The sequence below is a fragment of the Cinclus cinclus genome, chromosome 26 (genome assembly GCF_963662255.1).
Source record: "Cinclus cinclus chromosome 26, bCinCin1.1, whole genome shotgun sequence".
NCBI classification, from domain to species: domain Eukaryota; kingdom Metazoa; phylum Chordata; class Aves; order Passeriformes; family Cinclidae; genus Cinclus; species Cinclus cinclus.
Window position 1 is genome coordinate 7,969,357 of NC_085071.1, and position 21,037 is coordinate 7,990,393.

Genomic DNA, 21,037 nt, shown 5'->3' on the forward strand with positions numbered 1-21,037 from the left:
CCCAAACGCGCCCTACAAAATGACACATGCCAAGTGGGCTCTTGAGTTTGGCTTCTTGGGGGAAAGTGCCTCCTTTCAAAGCCAACTTGCCTAACTAGCCTGCGGCCCGTGCTGGGCTTTAGACTACAAAAATTCCATAAGGACGAGGATTTCTCCCAGACCAAAGCTGCCCCCTCCTCCAAACCTGGCTGCCATCAGAGGCCCAAATGCGCCCCACAAAATGACATCTGCCAAGTGGGCTCTTGAGTTTGGCTTCTTGGGGAAAAGTGCCTCCTTTCGGAGCCAACTTGCCTAACTTGCCTGCGGCCCGTCCTGGGCTTTTGCCTCCAAAAATTCCAGAAGGACGAGGATTTCTCCCAGACCAAAGCTGCCCCCTCCTCCAAACCTGGCTGCCATCGGAGGCCCAAACGCGCCCCACAAAATGACACCTGCATTGAGGGTTCTTGAGTTTGGCTTCCTGGGGAAAAGTGCCTCTTTTCGGAGTCAACTTGCCTGCGGCCCATGCAGGGCTTTAGCCTACAAAAATTCCAGAAGGACGAGGATTTCTCCCAGACCAAAGCTGCCCCCTCCTCCAAACCTGGCTGCCATCGGAGGCCCAAACGTGCCCTACAAAATGACACCTGCCAAGTGGGCTCTTGAGTTTGGCTTCTTGGGTGGAAGTGCCTCCTTTCAAAGCCAACTTGCCTGCGGCAGGTCCTGGGCTTTTGCCTACAAAAATTCCATAAGGACGAGGATTTCTCCCAGACCAAAGCTGCTCCCTCCTCCAAACCTGGCTGCCATCGGAGGCCCAAACGCGCCCTACAAAATGACATCTGCCAAGTGGGCTCTTGAGATTGGCTTCTTGAGGAAAAGTGCCTCCTTTCAAAGCCAACTTGCCTAACTAGCCTGCAGCCCGTGCTGGGCTTTAGACTACAAAAATTCCATAAGGACGAGGATTTCTCCCAGACCAAAGCTGCCCCCTCCTCCAAACCTGGCTGACATCGGAGGCCCAAACGCGCCCTACAAAATGACACCTGCCAAGTGGGCTCTTGAGTTTGGCTTCTTGGGGAAAAGTGACTCCTTTCAAAACCAACTTGCCTGCGTCCCGTCCCGGGCTTTTGCTACAAAAATTCCATAAGGACGAGGATTCCTCCCAGACCAAAGCTGCCCCCTCCTCCAAACCTGGCTGCCATCGGAAGCCCAAACGCGCCCTACAAAATGACATCTGCCAAGTGGGCTCTTGAGTTTGGCTTTCTGGGGAAAAGTGCCTCCTTTCGGAGTCAACTTGCCTGCGGCTCATGCAGGGGTTTTGCCTACAAAAATTCCATAAGGACGAGGATTTCTCCCAGACCAAAGCTGCCCCCTCCTCCAAACCTGGCTGCCATCGGAGGCCCAAACGCGCCCCACAAAATGACACCTGCATTGAGGGTTCTTGAGTTTGGCTTCCTGGGGAAAAGTGCCTCTTTTCGGAGTCAACTTGCCTGCGGCCCATGCAGGGCTTTTGCCTACAAAAATTCCAGACGGACGAGGATTTCTCCCAGACCAAAGCTGCCCCCTCCTCCAAACCTGGCTGCCATCGGAGGCCCAAACGTGCCCTACAAAATGACACCTGCCAAGTGGGCTCTTGAGTTTGGCTTCTTGGGTGGAAGTGCCTCCTTTCAAAGCCAACTTGCCTGCGGCCGGTCCTGGGCTTTTGCCTACAAAAATTCCATAAGGACGAGGATTTCTCCCAGACCAAAGCTGCTCCCTCCTCCAAACCTGGCTGCCATCGGAGGCCCAAACGCGCCCTACAAAATGACATCTGCCAAGTGGGCTCTTGAGATTGGCTTCTTGAGGAAAAGTGCCTCCTTTCAAAGCCAACTTGCCTAACTAGCCTGCGGCCCGTGCTGGGCTTTAGACTACAAAAATTCCATAAGGACGAGGATTTCTCCCAGACCAAAGCTGCCCCCTCCTCCAAACCTGGCTGCCATTGGAGGCCCAAACGCGCCCTACAAAATGACACCTGCCAAGTGGGCTCTTGAGTTTGGCTTCTTGGGGAAAAGTGCCTCCTTTCGGAGCCAAATTGCCTAACTTGCCTGCGGCCCGTCCTGGGCTTTTGCCTCCAAAAATTCCAGAAGGACGAGGATTTCTCCCAGACCAAAGCTGCCCCCTCCTCCAAACCTGGCTGCCATCGGAGGCCCAAACGCGCCCCACAAAATGACACCTGCATTGAGGGTTCTTGAGTTTGGCTTCCTGGGGAAAAGTGCCTCCTTTCGGAGTCAACTTGCCTGCGGCCCATGCAGGGCTTTTGCCTACAAAAATTCCAGAAGGACGAGGATTTCTCCCAGACCAAAGCTGCCCCCTCCTCCAAACCTGGCTGCCATCGGAGGCCCAAACGTGCCCTACAAAATGACACCTGCCAAGTGGGCTCTTGAGTTTGGCTTCTTGGGTGGAAGTACCTCCTTTCAAAGCCAACTTGCCTGCGGCCCGTGCTGGGCTTTTGCCTACAAAAATTCCATAAGGACGAGGATTTCTCCCAGACCAAAGCTGCCCCCTCCTCCAAACCTGGCTGCCATTGGAGGCCCAAACGCGCCCTACAAAATGACACATGCCAAGTGGGCTCTTGAGTTTGGCTTCTTGGGGGAAAGTGCCTCCTTTCAAAGCCAACTTGCCTAACTAGCCTGCGGCCCGTGCTGGGCTTTAGACTACAAAAATTCCATAAGGACGAGGATTTCTCCCAGACCAAAGCTGCCCCCTCCTCCAAACCTGGCTGCCATCAGAGGCCCAAATGCGCCCCACAAAATGACATCTGCCAAGTGGGCTCTTGAGTTTGGCTTCTTGGGGAAAAGTGCCTCCTTTCGGAGCCAACTTGCCTAACTTGCCTGCGGCCCGTCCTGGGCTTTTGCCTCCAAAAATTCCAGAAGGACGAGGATTTCTCCCAGACCAAAGCTGCCCCCTCCTCCAAACCTGGCTGCCATCGGAGGCCCAAACGCGCCCCACAAAATGACACCTGCATTGAGGGTTCTTGAGTTTGGCTTCCTGGGGAAAAGTGCCTCTTTTCGGAGTCAACTTGCCTGCGGCCCATGCAGGGCTTTAGCCTACAAAAATTCCAGAAGGACGAGGATTTCTCCCAGACCAAAGCTGCCCCCTCCTCCAAACCTGGCTGCCATCGGAGGCCCAAACGTGCCCTACAAAATGACACCTGCCAAGTGGGCTCTTGAGTTTGGCTTCTTGGGTGGAAGTGCCTCCTTTCAAAGCCAACTTGCCTGCGGCAGGTCCTGGGCTTTTGCCTACAAAAATTCCATAAGGACGAGGATTTCTCCCAGACCAAAGCTGCTCCCTCCTCCAAACCTGGCTGCCATCGGAGGCCCAAACGCGCCCTACAAAATGACATCTGCCAAGTGGGCTCTTGAGATTGGCTTCTTGAGGAAAAGTGCCTCCTTTCAAAGCCAACTTGCCTAACTAGCCTGCAGCCCGTGCTGGGCTTTAGACTACAAAAATTCCATAAGGACGAGGATTTCTCCCAGACCAAAGCTGCCCCCTCCTCCAAACCTGGCTGACATCGGAGGCCCAAACGCGCCCTACAAAATGACACCTGCCAAGTGGGCTCTTGAGTTTGGCTTCTTGGGGAAAAGTGACTCCTTTCAAAACCAACTTGCCTGCGTCCCGTCCCGGGCTTTTGCTACAAAAATTCCATAAGGACGAGGATTCCTCCCAGACCAAAGCTGCCCCCTCCTCCAAACCTGGCTGCCATCGGAAGCCCAAACGCGCCCTACAAAATGACATCTGCCAAGTGGGCTCTTGAGTTTGGCTTTCTGGGGAAAAGTGCCTCCTTTCGGAGTCAACTTGCCTGCGGCTCATGCAGGGGTTTTGCCTACAAAAATTCCATAAGGACGAGGATTTCTCCCAGACCAAAGCTGCCCCCTCCTCCAAACCTGGCTGCCATCGGAGGCCCAAACGCGCCCCACAAAATGACACCTGCATTGAGGGTTCTTGAGTTTGGCTTCCTGGGGAAAAGTGCCTCTTTTCGGAGTCAACTTGCCTGCGGCCCATGCAGGGCTTTTGCCTACAAAAATTCCAGACGGACGAGGATTTCTCCCAGACCAAAGCTGCCCCCTCCTCCAAACCTGGCTGCCATCGGAGGCCCAAACGTGCCCTACAAAATGACACCTGCCAAGTGGGCTCTTGAGTTTGGCTTCTTGGGTGGAAGTGCCTCCTTTCAAAGCCAACTTGCCTGCGGCCGGTCCTGGGCTTTTGCCTACAAAAATTCCATAAGGACGAGGATTTCTCCCAGACCAAAGCTGCTCCCTCCTCCAAACCTGGCTGCCATCGGAGGCCCAAACGCGCCCTACAAAATGACATCTGCCAAGTGGGCTCTTGAGATTGGCTTCTTGAGGAAAAGTGCCTCCTTTCAAAGCCAACTTGCCTAACTAGCCTGCGGCCCGTGCTGGGCTTTAGACTACAAAAATTCCATAAGGACGAGGATTTCTCCCAGACCAAAGCTGCCCCCTCCTCCAAACCTGGCTGCCATTGGAGGCCCAAACGCGCCCTACAAAATGACACCTGCCAAGTGGGCTCTTGAGTTTGGCTTCTTGGGGAAAAGTGCCTCCTTTCGGAGCCAAATTGCCTAACTTGCCTGCGGCCCGTCCTGGGCTTTTGCCTCCAAAAATTCCAGAAGGACGAGGATTTCTCCCAGACCAAAGCTGCCCCCTCCTCCAAACCTGGCTGCCATCGGAGGCCCAAACGCGCCCCACAAAATGACACCTGCATTGAGGGTTCTTGAGTTTGGCTTCCTGGGGAAAAGTGCCTCCTTTCGGAGTCAACTTGCCTGCGGCCCATGCAGGGCTTTTGCCTACAAAAATTCCAGAAGGACGAGGATTTCTCCCAGACCAAAGCTGCCCCCTCCTCCAAACCTGGCTGCCATCGGAGGCCCAAACGTGCCCTACAAAATGACACCTGCCAAGTGGGCTCTTGAGTTTGGCTTCTTGGGTGGAAGTGCCTCCTTTCAAAGCCAACTTGCCTGCGGCCCGTCCTGGGCTTTTGCTACAAAAATTCCATAAGGACAAGGATTTCTCCCAGACCAAAGCTGCCCCCTCCTCCAAACCTGGCTGCCATCGGAGGCCCAAACGCGCCCTACAAAATGACATTTGCCAAGTGGGCTCTTGAGTTTGGCTTCTTGCGGAAAAGTGCCTCCTTTCAAAGCCAACTTGCCTAACTAGCCTGCGGCCCGTGCTGGGCTTTTGACTACAAAAATTCCATAAGGACGAGGATTTCTCCCAGACCAAAGCTGCCCCCTCCTCCAAACCTGGCTGCCATCGGAGGCCCAAACGCGCCCCACAAAATGACATCTGCATTGAGGGTTCTTGAGTTTGGCTTCTTGGGGAAAAGTGCCTCCTTTCGGAGCCAACTTGCCTAACTTGCCTGCGGCCCGTCCTGGGCTTTTGCCTACAAAAATTCCAGAAGGACGAGGATTTCTCCCAGGCCAAAGCTGCCCCCTCCTCCAAACCTGGCTGCCATCGGAGGCCCAAACGTGCCCTACAAAATGACACCTGCCAAGTGGGCTCTTGAGTTTGGCTTCTTGGGGAAAAGTGACTCCTTTCAAAACCAACTTGCCTGTGTCCCGTCCCGGGCTTTTGCTACAAAAATTCCATAAGGACGAGGATTTCTCCCAGACCAAAGCTGCCCCCTCCTCCAAACCTGGCTGCCATCGGAGGCCCAAACGCGCCCCACAAAATGACATCTGCATTGAGGGTTCTTGAGTTTGGCTTCTTGGGGAAAAGTGCCTCCTTTCGGAGCCAACTTGCCTAACTTGCCTGCGGCCCGTCCTGGGCTTTTGCCTCCAAAAATTCCATAAGGACGAGGATTTCTCCCAGGCCAAAGCTGCCCCCTCCTCCAAACCTGGCTGCCATCGGAGGCCCAAACGTGCCCTACAAAATGACACCTGCCAAGTGGGCTCTTGAGTTTGGCTTCTTGGGGAAAAGTGACTCCTTTCAAAACCAACTTGCCTGTGTCCCGTCCCGGGCTTTTGCTACAAAAATTCCATAAGGACGAGGATTTCTCCCAGACCAAAGCTGCCCCCTCCTCCAAACCTGGCTGCCATCGGAGGCCCAAACGTGCCCTACAAAATGACATCTGCCAAGTGGGCTCTTGAGTTTGGCTTCTTGGGTGGAAGTACCTCCTTTCAAAGCCAACTTGCCTGCGGCCCGTGCTGGGCTTTTGCCTACAAAAATTCCATAAGGATGAGGATTTCTCCCAGACCAAATCTGCCCCCTCCTCCAAACCTGGCTGCCATCGGAGGCCCAAACGTGCCCTACAAAATGACACCTGCCAAGTGGGCTCTTGAGTTTGGCTTCTTGGGTGGAAGTACCTCCTTTCAAAGCCAACTTGCCTGCGGCCCGTCCTGGGCTTTTGCCTACAAAAATTCCATAAGGACGAGGATTTCTCCCAGACCAAAGCTGCCCCCTCCTCCAAACCTGGCTGCCATCGGAGGCCCAAACGCGCCCTACAAAATGACACATGCCAAGTGGGCTCTTGAGTTTGGCTTCTTGGGGGAAAGTGCCTCCTTTCAAAGCCAACTTGCCTAACTAGCCTGCGGCCCGTGCTGGGCTTTAGACTACAAAAATTCCATAAGGACGAGGATTTCTCCCAGACCAAAGCTGCCCCCTCCTCCAAACCTGGCTGCCATCAGAGGCCCAAATGCGCCCCACAAAATGACATCTGCCAAGTGGGCTCTTGAGTTTGGCTTCTTGGGGGAAAGTGCCTCCTTTCGGAGCCAACTTGCCTAACTTGCCTGCGGCCCGTCCTGGGCTTTTGCCTCCAAAAATTCCAGAAGGACGAGGATTTCTCCCAGACCAAAGCTGCCCCCTCCTCCAAACCTGGCTGCCATCGGAGGCCCAAACGCGCCCCACAAAATGACACCTGCATTGAGGGTTCTTGAGTTTGGCTTCCTGGGGAAAAGTGCCTCTTTTCGGAGTCAACTTGCCTGCGGCCCATGCAGGGCTTTAGCCTACAAAAATTCCAGACGGACGAGGATTTCTCCCAAACCAAAGCTGCCCCCTCCTCCAAACCTGGCTGCCATCGGAGGCCCAAACGTGCCCTACAAAATGACACCTGCCAAGTGGGCTCTTGAGTTTGGCTTCTTGGGTGGAAGTGCCTCCTTTCAAAGCCAACTTGCCTGCGGCCGGTCCTGGGCTTTTGCCTACAAAAATTCCATAAGGACGAGGATTTCTCCCAGACCAAAGCTGCTCCCTCCTCCAAACCTGGCTGCCATCGGAGGCCCAAACGCGCCCTACAAAATGACATCTGCCAAGTGGGCTCTTGAGATTGGCTTCTTGAGGAAAAGTGCCTCCTTTCAAAGCCAACTTGCCTAACTAGCCTGCAGCCCGTGCTGGGCTTTAGACTACAAAAATTCCATAAGGACGAGGATTTCTCCCAGACCAAAGCTGCCCCCTCCTCCAAACCTGGCTGACATCGGAGGCCCAAACGCGCCCTAGAAAATGACACCTGCCAAGTGGGCTCTTGAGTTTGGCTTCTTGGGGAAAAGTGACTCCTTTCAAAACCAACTTGCCTGCGTCCCGTCCCGGGCTTTTGCTACAAAAATTCCATAAGGACGAGGATTCCTCCCAGACCAAAGCTGCCCCCTCCTCCAAACCTGGCTGCCATCGGAAGCCCAAACGCGCCCTACAAAATGACATCTGCCAAGTGGGCTCTTGAGTTTGGCTTTCTGGGGAAAAGTGCCTCCTTTCGGAGTCAACTTGCCTGCGGCTCATGCAGGGGTTTTGCCTACAAAAATTCCATAAGGACGAGGATTTCTCCCAGACCAAAGCTGCCCCCTCCTCCAAACCTGGCTGCCATCGGAGGCCCAAACGCGCCCTACAAAATGACACCTGCCAAGTGGGCTCTTGAGTTTGGCTTCTTGGGGAAAATTGCCTCCTTTCGGAGTCAACTTGCCGGCGGCCCATGCATGGCTTTTGCCTACAAAAATTCCATAAGGACGAGGATTCCTCCCAGACCAAAGCTGCCCCCTCCGCCAAACCTGGCTGCCATCGGAGGCCCAAACGCGCCCTACAAAATGACATCTGCCAAGTGGGCTCTTGAGTTTGGCTTCTTGGGGAAAATTGCCTCCTTTCGGAGTCAACTTGCCGGCGGCCCATGCAGGGCTTTTGCCTACAAAAATTCCAGACGGACGAGGATTCCTCCCAGACCAAAGCTGCCCCCTCCTCCAAACCTGGCTGCCATCGGAGGCCCAAACGTGCCCTACAAAATGACACCTGCCAAGTGGGCTCTTGAGTTTGGTTTCTTGGGTGGAAGTGCCTCCTTTCAAAGCCAACTTGCCTGCGGCCCGTCCTGGGCTTTTGCTACAAAAATTCCATAAGGACAAGGATTTCTCCCAGACCAAAGCTGCCCCCTCCTCCAAACCTGGCTGCCATCGGAGGCCCAAACGCGCCCTACAAAATGACATTTGCCAAGTGGGCTCTTGAGTTTGGCTTCTTGCGGAAAAGTGCCTCCTTTCAAAGCCAACTTGCCTAACTAGCCTGCGGCCCGTGCTGGGCTTTTGACTACAAAAATACCATAAGGACGAGGATTTCTCCCAGACCAAAGCTGCCCACTCCTCCAAACCTGGCTGCCATCGGAGGCCCAAACGCGCCCCACAAAATGACATCTGCATTGAGGGTTCTTGAGTTTGGCTTCTTGGGGAAAAGTGCCTCCTTTCGGAGCCAACTTGCCTAACTTGCCTGCGGCCCGTCCTGGGCTTTTGCCTCCAAAAATTCCATAAGGACGAGGATTTCTCCCAGGCCAAAGCTGCCCCCTCCTCCAAACCTGGCTGCCATCGGAGGCCCAAACGTGCCCTACAAAATGACACCTGCCAAGTGGGCTCTTGAGTTTGGCTTCTTGGGGAAAAGTGACTCCTTTCAAAACCAACTTGCCTGTGTCCCGTCCCGGGGTTTTGCTACAAAAATTCCATAAGGACGAGGATTTCTCCCAGACCAAAGCTGCCCCCTCCTCCAAACCTGGCTGCCATCGGAGGCCCAAACGTGCCCTACAAAATGACATCTGCCAAGTGGGCTCTTGAGTTTGGCTTCTTGGGTGGAAGTACCTCCTTTCAAAGCCAACTTGCCTGCGGCCCGTCCTGGGCTTTTGCCTGCAAAAATTCCATAAGGATGAGGATTTCTCCCAGACCAAAGCTGCCCCCTCCTCCAAACCTGGCTGCCATCGGAGGCCCAAACGTGCCCTACAAAATGACACCTGCCAAGTGGGCTCTTGAGTTTGGCTTCTTGGGGAAAAGTGACTCCTTTCAAAACCAACTTGCCTGTGTCCCGTCCCGGGCTTTTGCTACAAAAATTCCATAAGGACGAGGATTTCTCCCAGACCAAAGCTGCCCCCTCCTCCAAACCTGGCTGCCATCGGAGGCCCAAACGCGCCCCACAAAATGACATCTGCATTGAGGGTTCTTGAGTTTGGCTTCTTGGGGAAAAGTGCCTCCTTTCGGAGCCAACTTGCCTAACTTGCCTGCGGCCCGTCCTGGGCTTTTGCCTCCAAAAATTCCATAAGGACGAGGATTTCTCCCAGGCCAAAGCTGCCCCCTCCTCCAAACCTGGCTGCCATCGGAGGCCCAAACGTGCCCTACAAAATGACACCTGCCAAGTGGGCTCTTGAGTTTGGCTTCTTGGGGAAAAGTGACTCCTTTCAAAACCAACTTGCCTGTGTCCCGTCCCGGGCTTTTGCTACAAAAATTCCAGAAGGACGAGGATTTCTCCCAGACCAAAGCTGCCCCCTCCTCCAAACCTGGCTGCCATCGGAGGCCCAAACGTGCCCTACAAAATGACATCTGCCAAGTGGGCTCTTGAGTTTGGCTTCTTGGGTGGAAGTACCTCCTTTCAAAGCCAACTTGCCTGCGGCCCGTCCTGGGCTTTTGCCTCCAAAAATTCCAGAAGGACGAGGATTTCTCCCAGACCAAAGCTGCCCCCTCCTCCAAACCTGGCTGCCATCGGAGGCCCAAACGTGCCCTACAAAATGACACCTGCCAAGTGGGCTCTTGAGTTTGGCTTCTTGGGTGGAAGTACCTCCTTTCAAAGCCAACTTGCCTGCGGCCCGTCCTGGGCTTTTGCCTACAAAAATTCCATAAGGACGAGGATTTCTCCCAGACCAAAGCTGCCCCCTCCTCCAAACCTGGCTGCCATTGGAGGCCCAAACGCGCCCTACAAAATGACACATGCCAAGTGGGCTCTTGAGTTTGGCTTCTTGGGGGAAAGTGCCTCCTTTCAAAGCCAACTTGCCTAACTAGCCTGCGGCCCGTGCTGGGCTTTAGACTACAAAAATTCCATAAGGACGAGGATTTCTCCCAGACCAAAGCTGCCCCCTCCTCCAAACCTGGCTGCCATCAGAGGCCCAAATGCGCCCCACAAAATGACATCTGCCAAGTGGGCTCTTGAGTTTGGCTTCTTGGGGAAAAGTGCCTCCTTTCGGAGCCAACTTGCCTAACTTGCCTGCGGCCCGTCCTGGGCTTTTGCCTCCAAAAATTCCAGAAGGACGAGGATTTCTCCCAGACCAAAGCTGCCCCCTCCTCCAAACCTGGCTGCCATCGGAGGCCCAAACGCGCCCCACAAAATGACACCTGCATTGAGGGTTCTTGAGTTTGGCTTCCTGGGGAAAAGTGCCTCTGTTCGGAGTCAACTTGCCTGCGGCCCATGCAGGGCTTTAGCCTACAAAAATTCCAGACGGACGAGGATTTCTCCCAGACCAAAGCTGCCCCCTCCTCCAAACCTGGCTGCCATCGGAGGCCCAAACGTGCCCTACAAAATGACACCTGCCAAGTGGGCTCTTGAGTTTGGCTTCTTGGGTGGAAGTGCCTCCTTTCAAAGCCAACTTGCCTGCGGCCGGTCCTGGGCTTTTGCCTACAAAAATTCCATAAGGACGAGGATTTCTCCCAGACCAAAGCTGCTCCCTCCTCCAAACCTGGCTGCCATCGGAGGCCCAAACGCGCCCTACAAAATGACATCTGCCAAGTGGGCTCTTGAGATTGGCTTCTTGGGGAAAAGTGCCTCCTTTCAAAGCCAACTTGCCTAACTAGCCTGCAGCCCGTGCTGGGCTTTAGACTACAAAAATTCCATAAGGACGAGGATTTCTCCCAGACCAAAGCTGCCCCCTCCTCCAAACCTGGCTGACATCGGAGGCCCAAACGCGCCCTAGAAAATGACACCTGCCAAGTGGGCTCTTGAGTTTGGCTTCTTGGGGAAAAGTGACTCCTTTCAAAACCAACTTGCCTGCGTCCCGTCCCGGGCTTTTGCTACAAAAATTCCATAAGGACGAGGATTCCTCCCAGACCAAAGCTGCCCCCTCCTCCAAACCTGGCTGCCATCGGAAGCCCAAACGCGCCCTACAAAATGACATCTGCCAAGTGGGCTCTTGAGTTTGGCTTTCTGGGGAAAAGTGCCTCCTTTCGGAGTCAACTTGCCTGCGGCTCATGCAGGGGTTTTGCCTACAAAAATTCCATAAGGACGAGGATTTCTCCCAGACCAAAGCTGCCCCCTCCTCCAAACCTGGCTGCCATCGGAGGCCCAAACGCGCCCTACAAAATGACACCTGCCAAGTGGGCTCTTGAGTTTGGCTTCTTGGGGAAAATTGCCTCCTTTCGGAGTCAACTTGCCGGCGGCCCATGCATGGCTTTTGCCTACAAAAATTCCATAAGGACGAGGATTTCTCCCAGACCAAAGCTGCCCCCTCCGCCAAACCTGGCTGCCATCGGAGGCCCAAACGCGCCCTACAAAATGACATCTGCCAAGTGGGCTCTTGAGTTTGGCTTCTTGGGGAAAATTGCCTCCTTTCGGAGTCAACTTGCCGGCGGCCCATGCAGGGCTTTTGCCTACAAAAATTCCAGACGGACGAGGATTCCTCCCAGACCAAAGCTGCCCCCTCCTCCAAACCTGGCTGCCATCGGAGGCCCAAACGTGCCCTACAAAATGACACCTGCCAAGTGGGCTCTTGAGTTTGGTTTCTTGGGTGGAAGTGCCTCCTTTCAAAGCCAACTTGCCTGCGGCCCGTCCTGGGCTTTTGCTACAAAAATTCCATAAGGACAAGGATTTCTCCCAGACCAAAGCTGCCCCCTCCTCCAAACCTGGCTGCCATCGGAGGCCCAAACGCGCCCTACAAAATGACATTTGCCAAGTGGGCTCTTGAGTTTGGCTTCTTGCGGAAAAGTGCCTCCTTTCAAAGCCAACTTGCCTAACTAGCCTGCGGCCCGTGCTGGGCTTTTGACTACAAAAATACCATAAGGACGAGGATTTCTCCCAGACCAAAGCTGCCCCCTCCTCCAAACCTGGCTGCCATCGGAGGCCCAAACGCGCCCCACAAAATGACATCTGCATTGAGGGTTCTTGAGTTTGGCTTCTTGGGGAAAAGTGCCTCCTTTCGGAGCCAACTTGCCTAACTTGCCTGCGGCCCGTCCTGGGCTTTTGCCTCCAAAAATTCCATAAGGACGAGGATTTCTCCCAGGCCAAAGCTGCCCCCTCCTCCAAACCTGGCTGCCATCGGAGGCCCAAACGTGCCCTACAAAATGACACCTGCCAAGTGGGCTCGTGAGTTTGGCTTCTTGGGGAAAAGTGACTCCTTTCAAAACCAACTTGCCTGTGTCCCGTCCCGGGGTTTTGCTACAAAAATTCCATAAGGACGAGGATTTCTCCCAGACCAAAGCTGCCCCCTCCTCCAAACCTGGCTGCCATCGGAGGCCCAAACGTGCCCTACAAAATGACATCTGCCAAGTGGGCTCTTGAGTTTGGCTTCTTGGGTGGAAGTACCTCCTTTCAAAGCCAACTTGCCTGCGGCCCGTCCTGGGCTTTTGCCTACAAAAATTCCATAAGGATGAGGATTTCTCCCAGACCAAAGCTGCCCCCTCCTCCAAACCTGGCTGCCATCGGAGGCCCAAACGTGCCCTACAAAATGACACCTGCCAAGTGGGCTCTTGAGTTTGGCTTCTTGGGTGGAAGTACCTCCTTTCAAAGCCAACTTGCCTGCGGCCCGTCCTGGGCTTTTGCCTACAAAAATTCCATAAGGACGAGGATTTCTCCCAGACCAAAGCTGCCCCCTCCTCCAAACCTGGCTGCCATTGGAGGCCCAAACGCGCCCTACAAAATGACACATGCCAAGTGGGCTCTTGAGTTTGGCTTCTTGGGGGAAAGTGCCTCCTTTCAAAGCCAACTTGCCTAACTAGCCTGCGGCCCGTGCTGGGCTTTAGACTACAAAAATTCCATAAGGACGAGGATTTCTCCCAGACCAAAGCTGCCCCCTCCTCCAAACCTGGCTGCCATCAGAGGCCCAAATGCGCCCCACAAAATGACATCTGCCAAGTGGGCTCTTGAGTTTGGCTTCTTGGGGAAAAGTGCCTCCTTTCGGAGCCAACTTGCCTAACTTGCCTGCGGCGCGTCCTGGGCTTTTGCCTCCAAAAATTCCAGAAGGACGAGGATTTCTCCCAGACCAAAGCTGCCCCCTCCTCCAAACCTGGCTGCCATCGGAGGCCCAAACGCGCCCCACAAAATGACACCTGCATTGAGGGTTCTTGAGTTTGGCTTCCTGGGGAAAAGTGCCTCTTTTCGGAGTCAACTTGCCTGCGGCCCATGCAGGGCTTTAGCCTACAAAAATTCCAGACGGACGAGGATTTCTCCCAGACCAAAGCTGCCCCCTCCTCCAAACCTGGCTGCCATCGGAGGCCCAAACGTGCCCTACAAAATGACACCTGCCAAGTGGGCTCTTGAGTTTGGCTTCTTGGGTGGAAGTGCCTCCTTTCAAAACCAACTTGCCTGCGGCCGGTCCTGGGCTTTTGCCTACAAAAATTCCAGAAGGACGAGGATTTCTCCCAGACCAAAGCTGCCCCCTCCTCCAAACCTGGCTGCCATCGGAGGCCCAAACGCGCCCTACAAAATGACATCTGCCAAGTGGGCTCTTGAGATTGGCTTCTTGCGGAAAAGTGCCTCCTTTCAAAGCCAACTTGCCTAACTAGCCTGCGGCCCGTGCTGGGCTTTAGACTACAAAAATTCCATAAGGACGAGGATTTCTGCCAGACCAATGCTGCCCCCTCCTCCAAACCTGGCTGACATCGGAGGCCCAAACGCGCCCTAGAAAATGACACCTGCCAAGTGGGCTCTTGAGTTTGGCTTCTTGGGGAAAAGTGACTCCTTTCAAAACCAACTTGCCTGCGGCCCGTGCTGGGCTTTTCACTACAAAAATTCCATAAGGACGAGGATTCCTCCCAGACCAAAGCTGCCCCCTCCTCCAAACCTGGCTGCCATCGGAGGCCCAAACGCGCCCTACAAAATGACACCTGCCAAGTGGGCTCTTGAGTTTGGCTTCTTGGGGAAAAGTGCCTCCTTTCGGAGTCAACTTGCCTGCGGCTCATGCAGGGGTTTTGCCTACAAAAATTCCATAAGGACGAGGATTTCTCCCAGACCAAAGCTGCCCCCTCCTCCAAACCTGGCTGCCATCGGAGGCCCAAACGCGCCCTACAAAATGACACCTGCCAAGTGGGCTCTTGAGTTTGGCTTCTTGGGGAAAATTGCCTCCTTTCGGAGTCAACTTGCCGGCGGCCCATGCAGGGCTTTTGCCTACAAAAATTCCATAAGGACGAGGATTCCTCCCAGACCAAAGCTGCCCCCTCCGCCAAACCTGGCTGCCATCGGAGGCCCAAACGCGCCCTACAAAATGACATCTGCCAAGCGGGCTCTTGAGTTTGGCTTCTTGAGGAAAATTGCCTCCTTTCGGAGTCAACTTGCCGGCGGCCCATGCAGGGCTTTTGCCTACAAAAATTCCATAAGGACGAGGATTCCTCCCAGACCAAAGCTGCCCCCTCCTCCAAACCTGGCTGCCATCGGAGGCCCAAACGTGCCCTACAAAATGACACCTGCCAAGTGGGCTCTTGAGTTTGGCTTCTTGGGTGGAAGTGCCTCCTTTCAAAGCCAACTTGCCTGCGGCCCGTCCTGGGCTTTTGCTACAAAAATTCCATAAGGACAAGGATTTCTCCCAGACCAAAGCTGCCCCCTCCTCCAAACCTGGCTGCCATCGGAGGCCCAAACGCGCCCTACAAAATGACACCTGCCAAGTGGGCTCTTGAGTTTGGCTTCTTGCGGAAAAGTGCCTCCTTTCAAAGCCAACTTGCCTAACTAGCCTGCGGCCCGTGCTGGGCTTTAGACTACAAAAATTCCATAAGGACGAGGATTTCTCCCAGACCAAAGCTGCCCCCTCCTCCAAACCTGGCTGCCATCGGAGGCCCAAACGTGCCCTACAAAATGACACCTGCCAAGTGGGCTCTTGAGTTTGGCTTCTTGGGGAAAAGTGACTCCTTTCAAAACCAACTTGCCTGTGTCCCGTCCCGGGCTTTTGCTACAAAAATTCCATAAGGACGAGGATTTCTCCCAGACCAAAGCTGCCCCCTCCTCCAAACCTGGCTGCCATCGGAGGCCCAAACGCGCCCCACAAAATGACATCTGCATTGAGGGTTCTTGAGTTTGGCTTCTTGGGGAAAAGTGCCTCCTTTCGGAGCCAACTTGCCTAACTTGCCTGCGGCCCGTCCTGGGCTTTTGCCTACAAAAATTCCAGAAGGACGAGGATTTCTCCCAGGCCAAAGCTGCCCCCTCCTCCAAACCTGGCTGCCATCGGAGGCCCAAACGTGCCCTACAAAATGACACCTGCCAAGTGGGCTCTTGAGTTTGGCTTCTTGGGGAAAAGTGACTCCTTTCAAAACCAACTTGCCTGTGTCCCGTCCCGGGCTTTTGCTACAAAAATTCCATAAGGACGAGGATTTCTCCCAGACCAAAGCTGCCCCCTCCTCCAAACCTGGCTGCCATCGGAGGCCCAAACGTGCCCTACAAAATGACATCTGCCAAGTGGGCTCTTGAGTTTGGCTTCTTGGGTGGAAGTACCTCCTTTCAAAGCCAACTTGCCTGCGGCCCGTCCTGGGCTTTTGCCTACAAAAATTCCATAAGGATGAGGATTTCTCCCAGACCAAAGCTGCCCCCTCCTCCAAACCTGGCTGCCATCGGAGGCCCAAACGTGCCCTACAAAATGACACCTGCCAAGTGGGCTCTTGAGTTTGGCTTCTTGGGTGGAAGTACCTCCTTTCAAAGCCAACTTGCCTGCGGCCCATGCAGGGCTTTTGCCTACAAAAATTCCATAAGGACGAGGATTCCTCCCAGACCAAAGCTGCCCCCTCCTCCAAACCTGGCTGCCATTGGAGGCCCAAACGCGCCCTACAAAATGACACATGCCAAGTGGGCTCTTGAGTTTGGCTTCTTGGGGGAAAGTGCCTCCTTTCAAAGCCAACTTGCCTAATTAGCCTGCGGCCCGTGCTGGGCTTTAGACTACAAAAATTCCATAAGGACGAGGATTTCTCCCAGACCAAAGCTGCCCCCTCCTCCAAACCTGGCTGCCATCAGAGCCCCAAATGCGCCCCACAAAATGACATCTGCCAAGTGGGCTCTTGAGTTTGGCTTCTTGGGGAAAAGTGCCTCCTTTTGGAGCCAACTTGCCTAACTTGCCTGCGGCCCGTCCTGGGCTTTTGCCTCCAAAAATTCCAGAAGGACGAGGATTTCTCCCAGACCAAAGCTGCCCCCTCCTCCAAACCTGGCTGCCATCGGAGGCCCAAACGCGCCCCACAAAATGACACCTGCATTGAGGGTTCTTGAGTTTGGCTTCCTGGGGAAAAGTGCCTCTTTTCGGAGTCAACTTGCCTGCGGCCCATGCAGGACTTTTGCCTACAAAAATTCCAGAAGGACGAGGATTTCTCCCAGACCAAAGCTGCCCCCTCCTCCAAACCTGGCTGCCATCGGAGGCCCAAACGTGCCCTACAAAATGACACCTGCCAAGTGGGCTCTTGAGTTTGGCTTCTTGGGTGGAAGTGCCTCCTTTCAAAGCCAACTTGCCTGCGGCCGGTCCTGGGCTTTTGCCTACAAAAATTCCAGAAGGACGAGGATTTCTCCCAGACCAAAGCTGCCCCCTCCTCCAAACCTGGCTGCCATCGGAGGCCCAAACGCGCCCTAGAAAATGACACCTGCCAAGTGGGCTCTTGAGTTTGGCTTCTTGGGGAAAAGTGACTCCTTTCAAAACCAACTTGCCTGCGTCCCGTCCCGGGCTTTTGCTACAAAAATTCCATAAGGACGAGGATTCCTCCCAGACCAAAGCTGCCCCCTCCTCCAAACCTGGCTGCCATCGGAAGCCCAAACGCGCCCTACAAAATGACATCTGCCAAGTGGGCTCTTGAGTTTGGCTTTCTGGGGAAAAGTGCCTCCTTTCGGAGTCAACTTGCCTGCGGCTCATGCAGGGGTTTTGCCTACAAAAATTCCATAAGGACGAGGATTTCTCCCAGACCAAAGCTGCCCCCTCCTCCAAACCTGGCTGCCATCGGAGGCCCAAACGCGCCCTACAAAATGACACCTGCCAAGTGGGCTCTTGAGTTTGGCTTCTTGGGGAAAATTGCCTCCTTTCGGAGTCAACTTGCCGGCGGCCCATGCAGGGCTTTTGCCTACAAAAATTCCATAAGGACGAGGATTCCTCCCAGACCAAAGCTGCCCCCTCCGCCAAACCTGGCTGCCATCGGAGGCCCAAACGCGCCCTACAAAATGACATCTGCCAAGCGGGCTCTTGAGTTTGGCTTCTTGAGGAAAAGTGCCTCCTTTCGGAGTCAACTTGCCGGCGGCCCATGCAGGGCTTTTGCCTCCAAAAATTCCAGAAGGACGAGGATTTCTCCCAGACCAAAGCTGCCCCCTCCTCCAAACCTGGCTGCCATCGGAGGCCCAAACGCGCCCTACAAAATGACACCTGCCAAGTGGGCTCTTGAGTTTGGCTTCTTGGGTGGAAGTGCCTCCTTTCAAAGCCAACTTGCCTGCGGCCCGTCCTGGGCTTTTGCTACAAAAATTCCATAAGGACAAGGATTTCTCCCAGACCAAAGCTGCCCCCTCCTCCAAACCTGGCTGCCATCAGAGGCCCAAACGCGCCCTACAAAATGACATTTGCCAAGTGGGCTCTTGAGTTTGGCTTCTTGCGGAAAAGTGCCTCCTTTCAAAGCCAACTTGCCTAACTAGCCTGCGGCCCGTGCTGGGCTTTTCACTACAAAAATTCCATAAGGACGAGGATTTCTCCCAGACCAAAGCTGCCCCCTCCTCCAAACCTGGCTGCCATCGGAGGCCCAAACGCGCCCCACAAAATGACATCTGCATTGAGGGTTCTTGAGTTTGGCTTCTTGGGGAAAAGTGCCTCCTTTCGGAGCCAACTTGCCTAACTTGCCTGCGGCCCGTCCTGGGCTTTTGCCTCCAAAAATTCCAGAAGGACGAGGATTCCTCCCAGGCCAAAGCTGCCCCCTCCTCCAAACCTGGCTGCCATCGGAGGCCCAAACGTGCCCTACAAAATGACACCTGCCAAGTGGGCTCTTGAGTTTGGCTTCTTGGGGAAAAGTGACTCCTTTCAAAACCAACTTGCCTGTGTCCCGTCCCGGGCTTTTGCTACAAAAATTCCAGAAGGACGAGGATTTCTCCCAGACCAAAGCTGCCCCCTCCTCCAAACCTGGCTGCCATCGGAGGCCCAAACGCGCCCCACAAAATGACATCTGCATTGAGGGTTCTTGAGTTTGGCTTCTTGGGGAAAAGTGCCTCCTTTCGGAGCCAACTTGCCTAACTTGCCTGCGGCCCGTCCTGGGCTTTTGCCTCCAAAAATTCCATAAGGACGAGGATTTCTCCCAGGCCAAAGCTGCCCCCTCCTCCAAACCTGGCTGCCATCGGAGGCCCAAACGTGCCCTACAAAATGACACCTGCCAAGTGGGCTCTTGAGTTTGGCTTCTTGGGGAAAAGTGACTCCTTTCAAAACCAACTTGCCTGTGTCCCGTCCCGGGCTTTTGCTACAAAAATTCCATAAGGACGAGGATTTCTCCCAGACCAAAGCTGCCCCCTCCTCCAAACCTGGCTGCCATCGGAGGCCCAAACGTGCCCTACAAAATGACACCTGCCAAGTCGGCTCTTGAGTTTGGCTTCTTGGGTGGAAGTACCTCCTTTCAAAGCCAACTTGCCTGCGGCCCGTCCTGGGCTTTTGCCTACAAAAATTCCATAAGGATGAGGATTTCTCCCAGACCAAAGCTGCCCCCTCCTCCAAACCTGGCTGACATCGGAGGCCCAAACGTGCCCTACAAAATGACACCTGCCAAGTGGGCTCTTGAGTTTGGCTTCTTGGGTGGAAGTACCTCCTTTCAAAGCCGACTTGCCTGCGGCCCGTCCTGGGCTTTTGCCTACAAAAATTCCATAAGGACGAGGATTTCTCCCAGACCAAAGCTGCCCCCTCCTCCAAACCTGGCTGCCATTGGAGGCCCAAACGCGCCCTACAAAATGACACCTGCCAAGTGGGCTCTTGAGTTTGGCTTCTTGGGGGAAAGTGCCTCCTTTCAAAGCCAACTTGCCTAACTAGCCTGCGGACCGTGCTGGGCTTTAGACTACAAAAATTCCATAAGGACGAGGATTTCTCCCAGACCAAAGCTGCCCCCTCCTCCAAACCTGGCTGCCATCAGAGGCCCAAATGCGCCCCACAAAATGACATCTGCCAAGTGGGCTCTTGAGTTTGGCTTCTTGGGGAAAAGTGCCTCCTTTCGGAGCCAACTTGCCTAACTTGCCTGCGGCCCGTCCTGGGCTTTTGCCTCCAAAAATTCCAGAAGGACGAGGATTTCTCCCAGACCAAAGCTGCCCCCTCCTCCAAACCTGGCTGCCATCGGAGGCCCAAACGCGCCCCACAAAATGACACCTGCATTGAGGGTTCTTGAGTTGGGCTTCCTGGGGAAAAGTGCCTCTTTTCGGAGTCAACTTGCCTGCGGCCCATGCAGGGCTCTTGCCTACAAAAATTCCATAAGGACGAGGATTTCTCCCAGACCAAAGCTGCCCCCTCCTCCAAACCTGGCTGCCATCGGAGGCCCAAACGTGCCCTACAAAATGACACCTGCCAAGTGGGCTCTTGAGTTTGGCTTCTTGGGTGGAAGTGCCTCCTTTCAAAGCCAACTTGCCTGCGGCCGGTCCTGGGCTTTTGCCTACAAAAATTCCATAAGGACGAGGATTTCTCCCAGACCAAAGCTGCCCCCTCCTCCAAACCTGGCTGCCATCGGAGGCCCAAACGCGCCCTACAAAATGACATCTGCCAAGTGGGCTCTTGAGATTGGCTTCCTGAGGAAAAGTGCCTCCTTTCAAAGCCAACTTGCCTAACTAGCCTGCGGCCCGTGCTGGGCTTTAGACTACAAAAATTCCATAAGGACGAGGATTTCTCCCAGACCAAAGCTGCCCCCTCCTCCAAACCTGGCTGACATCGGAGGCCCAAACGCGCCCTAGAAAATGACACCTGCCAAGTGGGCTCTTGAGTTTGGCTTCTTGGGGAAAAGTGACTCCTTTCAAAACCAACTTGCCTGCGGCCCGTCCTGGGCTTTTGCCTCCAAAAATTCCATAAGGACGAGGATTTCTCCCAGGCCAAAGCTGCCCCCTCCTCCAAACCTGGCTGCCATCGGAGGCCCAAACGCGCCCCACAAAATGACATCTGCATTGAGGGTTCTTGAGTTTGGCTTCTTGGGGAAAAGTGCCTCCTTTCGGAGCCAACTTGCCTAACTTGCCTGCGGCCCGTCCTGGGCTTTTGCCTCCAAAAATTCCAGAAGGACGAGGATTTCTCCCAGGCCAAAGCTGCCCCCTCCTCCAAACCTGGCTGCCATCGGAGGCCCAAACGTGCCCTACAAAATGACACCTGCCAAGTGGGCTCTTGAGTTTGGCTTCTTGGGGAAAAGTGACTCCTTTCAAAACCAACTTGCCTGTGTCCCGTCCCGGGCTTTTGCTACAAAAATTCCAGAAGGACGAGGATTTCTCCCAGACCAAAGCTGCCCCCTCCTCCAAACCTGGCTACCATCGGAGGCCCAAACGCGCCCTACAAAATGACATCTGCATTGAGGGTTCTTGAGTTTGGCTTCTTGGGGAAAATTGCCTCCTTTCGGAGTCAACTTGCCGGCGGCCCATGCAGGGCTTTTGCCTACAAAAATTCCAGACGGACGAGGATTCCTCCCAGACCAAAGCTGCCCCCTCCTCCA